The 5,000-nt window shown below is 43.0% G+C and overlaps 2 non-coding genes across 2 annotated transcripts; both read left to right on the forward strand.

The window, feature by feature from the left end:
- The first annotated feature begins 1,390 nt into the window (after positions 1 to 1,390).
- On the forward strand, positions 1,391 to 3,298 carry LOC119630943 (small subunit ribosomal RNA). The gene has a single exon (XR_005246502.2). It is a non-coding gene; the product is annotated as a small subunit ribosomal RNA (ribosomal RNA).
- A 763-nt stretch (positions 3,299 to 4,061) lies between these two features.
- Positions 4,062 to 4,218, forward strand: LOC119630960 (5.8S ribosomal RNA). The gene has a single exon (XR_005246510.1). It is a non-coding gene; the product is annotated as a 5.8S ribosomal RNA (ribosomal RNA).
- Positions 4,219 to 5,000: the final 782 nt, after the last annotated feature.

The raw sequence follows: 5,000 nt of genomic DNA on the forward strand, positions 1-5,000 counted from the left end.
TATTATTATCCACGATAGGTACTGCGCGCTACGTGAGGAGGTTTCTTCTTCTCGCTCTGGAGTCAGTTCTCAGTTCAGGAGGAGTTATTAATGTTAATGTACCTACGTACATAATAAGATGTCATAATGATAACCTTCTACGTGGTGGATATGAAAATTTATCAATATCATCATCATCATCATCATCATCATCATCATCATCATCAAGGCGTGATGTACCTTCACCTCGTGAAGGCAGAAAAGGACAAATTAATAAAATATTTAGACCTGGCCGACGAGACTTAGTCGTAATAAAAATCTTTTAAAAAAAATTATATTTTAATTAATAACATTTAAAATAAATATACATAATTAATAATAATACTAATACTAATAATAATAATAATAATAATAATAATAAACTATATTCTGTCTAAATTAAAATTTAAAATCCACGGCTCAACAGACTTCACCGCGGACGACGATCCTACGTATGTATGCATGCGAACGCGCACGGCCCGCATCACATGTGTGGTTTGAGCGCGTGTCGCGTTTGATGTTCGGGCGTGCCTTAGTTGGTGCGCGAGGCGAGAGAGGAAGATTTGATTGATGTTTGTTGTTTTTTGGATTACATTTTCAGTTTTTCTCTCTCGTTTTTAAACGAACACATTATAAAGTTATATATTATATATTTGATCAGCGTCGGACCTGCGTCATGCGATCTGAAGTATCTATCCATCTCTCATATATATCTTGTCCGGTCAGAAGCTTGACATATATACATTGAGGAGAGGAGGAGACTTTTGTGATTGGACGCATAAATTTTTTGGTCCTGGAAATTTTAAAATTTTTCATATGTTCATTGGTTTTGCGCGTTGCGTGTGTTTCGTGTTTAATAATAATAATAATATAATATATTTATTATAGATTAACCGAAACGCTGCGGTCGCCGTAACACCGTGTGAGACATATGCGTAACTCATGCGACGGCATGTTCGTTCGGTTAGTTCATTTCTAATTTCAGAATGAAACAATCAAACGGACGAATGCACCTGTTCGTTCAGTCGTTTACGTCATTCTGTACGTTCCGTGCGCGATTTTGAAATTTTATTCGTTAAAACGAATTATAATATTTCATATGGTGTTTTTATTTAAACATTATATGTTTTAACGTGAACGGTTTATGCGAAATCTCGGTGGACCGATTTTGTATAATTATCCTTTTCCTTAAAAATTAAATTTTCTAGGATATGGATTTTTATATATTTAATGATATTATTTATTAGTAAACAACGAGAGTTGTTTATTATATAAATACTATTATAATACCTAAACACGATCACGCCGTACGAGCGTTTTTACGCCCGATGCGGTGCGACGTTTTAGTTTTCGAGCTAACGAAAAAGAGAGCTCCCTGGTTGATCCTGCCAGTAGTTATATGCTTGTCTCAAAGATTAAGCCATGCATGTCTCAGTGCAAGCCGTATTAAGGCGATACCGCGAATGGCTCAATATATCAGTTTTGGTTCCTTAGATCTTACTCAGTTACTTGGATAACTGTGGTAATTCTAGAGCTAATACATGCAATCAGAACTCTGACCAGTGATGGGATGAGTGCTTTTATTAGATCAAAACCAATCGACGGAGGGCCTCGCGTCCGAAGTCGTTAATTTTGATGAATCTGGATAACTTTTGCAGATCGCATGGTCAAGTACCGGCGACGCATCTTTCAAATGTCTGCCTTATCAACTTTCGATGGTAGTTTCTGCGACTACCATGGTTGTCACGGGTAACGGGGAATCAGGGTTCGATTCCGGAGAGGGAGCCTGAGAAACGGCTACCACATCCAAGGAAGGCAGCAGGCGCGCAAATTACCCACTCCCGGCACGGGGAGGTAGTGACGAAAAATAACGATACGGGACTCTTACGAGGCCTCGTAATCGGAATGAGTACACTTTAAATATTTTAACGAGGAACAATTGGAGGGCAAGTCTGGTGCCAGCAGCCGCGGTAATTCCAGCTCCAATAGCGTATACTAAAATTGTTGCGGTTAAAAAGCTCGTAGTTGCATTTGTGCGCCGCGCTGTCGGTGCACCGCATCCGCGGTGATACTGACACGTTTGCGGAGCATATCGTCGGTGAGCCGGCGTTCTAAAAAACGCCGGTTCAATATCAAAATCCTATCGCGGTGCTCTTCGGTGAGTGTCGAGGTGGGCCGACAATTTTACTTTGAACAAATTAGAGTGCTCAAAGCGGGCTAAAAATGCTGCTTGAATATTTCGTGCATGGAATAATAGAATATGATCTCGGTTCTATTTTGTTGGTTTTCAGAACTCCGAGGTAATGATTAATAGGGATAACTGGGGGCATTCGTATTGCGACGTTAGAGGTGAAATTCTTGGATCGTCGCAAGACGAACATCAGCGAAAGCATTTGCCAAAGGTGTTTTCATCAATCAAGAACGAAAGTTAGAGGTTCGAAGGCGATTAGATACCGCCCTAGTTCTAACCGTAAATATGTCATCTAGCGATCCGCCGACGTTACTACAATGGCTCGGCGGGCAGCTTCCGGGAAACCAAAGATTTTGGACTCCGGGGGGAGTATGGTTGCAAAGCTGAAACTTAAAGGAATTGACGGAAGGGCACCACCAGGAGTGGAGCCTGCGGCTTAATTTGACTCAACACGGGAAATCTCACCAGGCCCGGACACCGGAAGGATTGACAGATTAACAGCTCTTTCTTGATTCGGTGGGTGGTGGTGCATGGCCGTTCTTAGTTGGTGGAGCGATTTGTCTGGTTAATTCCGGTAACGAACGAGACTCTAGCCTGCTAAATAGGCGTCGTTATTTAGGTGTGCGCGGCCTCGTGTCGCGCAACTCACTGACGACGTATTAAAATTCTTCTTAGAGGGACCGGCGTCTTCGAGCCGCACGAGATTGAGCAATAACAGGTCTGTGATGCCCTTAGATGTCCTGGGCCGCACGCGCGCTACACTGAAGGAATCAGCATGTTCTCCCTGGCCTAGAGGCCCGGGCAACCCGCTGAAACTCCTTCGTGCTGGGGATTGGGGTTTGCAATTATCCCCCATAAACGAGGAATTCCTAGTAAGCGCGAGTCATAAGCTCGCGTTGATTACGTCCCTGCCCTTTGTACACACCGCCCGTCGCTACTACCGATTGAATGATTTAGTGAGGTCTTCGGACCGACACGCGGTGGCTTCACGGCCGTCGGCGTTGTTGGGAAGTTGACCAAACTTGATCATTTAGAGGAAGTAAAAGTCGTAACAAGGTTTCCGTAGGGGAACCTGCGGAAGGATCATTAACGTGTGTTGTATTGTGTGTGATATGTAAATATTTTATTTATTTATTTATATATATATACGCATGCATACATTCGATCGTTCTTAATTTTTATCGTTTATCCGATTTCTCACGCTCTCGCGCGCGTTTGTCGCGACGATATTGAATCTGACTGCTGACATTATATATCTAATACTGCTGCGTACTGCACGCGCACGGCAGCACACGCATAAAACTATACGCGCACTACAAAATACCATTACTGACACCGAAATTACAGTGTTGTTCTGTGTTTGTGGTGTGTGTGTGTGTGTGTGTGATGCAGTAGTTGTGTGTGTGTGTGTGTCGTCGTGTCGATTCGATTGCCGTCGTGACACTAGTGCGCTCGAGAGCGAGAACGCGGTGATCGAAAGAAAAACTCACAGACGTTTTAGTTTTCTTAACGTGTGTGTGCGTGCGTTGCACCACCGTGTTTTATATGTTTATTATTATATATTTTGAGATTCGAAATTTCGAATATTATAATATTTATGTATAAAATGCGAAACGCGCGCGCGCACACGGCGAAAACGTCGAAACGTCGCGTACACGTCCAAACGTCACGGAGAGTCGCGTGCGCGCGTTCTTGCGGGAGCGCTCGCTCGTGTCTCTCTCGTCGTCGTTGACGGTTTCGTAAATTAACATAGAATACATTTTATTTATTTATTGTTTTTTTTTTCGACAAGAAAAAAAAAAAAAGAAATTTTTTATTTTTATTTAAACATTACAGAAAAAACGAAAATCATTACCCTGGACGGTGGATCACTTGGCTCGCGGGTCGATGAAGAACGCAGTTAACTGCGCGTCATAGTGTGAACTGCAGGACACATTTGAACATCGACATTTCGAACGCACATTGCGGTCCGTGGAGACACATCCAGGACCACTCCTGTCTGAGGGCCGGCTGCATAAAAAACATTAATCACATTGCGTGGCTCGTGCCGCGCTCGTGATCCGTCGCGTTGACGCGTTCCGCGTTACGCGTTCGTACTCGTCGTTACGTGTTGTTTTATTTAATTAAAATCTGACCGAAGACTACGATTACGAATCGCGTTTCGCTAGCTCGTCTCTCCGACGGATCTAAAAATGTTTTATTGTTATTTCAAAATTTTCATAATCACGTCGAACCTCTCTGGCGCGCGCGTTATGTTTAGCGTGCGCGTAGCGAGTTCTCGTGTATATGAATTTTTGTCGTCTTGGTTTCGTTATTCTGTTGTTGACGTTGTATTAATCGTTATTTAATATCGACGACGACGACGGTGCGAAGCGAAACGTTGTGATGAAGAATTTTAATGAATTATTTGTAATCGCGAATAAATTCAATAAAATAATCTAACGATTTTTCGCTTGCACACACATCGATCGTTGAATTTACTTAACGTAACGGCGACGACGAAAAACTACTAATGACCGGGACAGACGAATGATTAACAATAGGAAAACGTGTGTAGGCGGACTCGACGTCCGAATTGCGACCTCGCGCCTCTCCATCTCTCACTCTGACTCGCTAGCGCTCTCGTTCGCTCGCTCTCGCTCACTCGCTCTCGGCTCTCTCGTTTTCGTCTCTGATTGAAATCTCATTACAAAATTTTTTGTGAGGAGAAGAAAGAAGAGATTGATGCTTGGGAATAGAGAAAATGGTGGTGGGAGGAGAGGAAAGGAGGACGTGCGTGAGGAGAGGAGAG

The sequence above is a fragment of the Bombyx mori genome, chromosome 11, assembly GCF_030269925.1.
Source record: "Bombyx mori chromosome 11, ASM3026992v2".
NCBI classification, from domain to species: domain Eukaryota; kingdom Metazoa; phylum Arthropoda; class Insecta; order Lepidoptera; family Bombycidae; genus Bombyx; species Bombyx mori.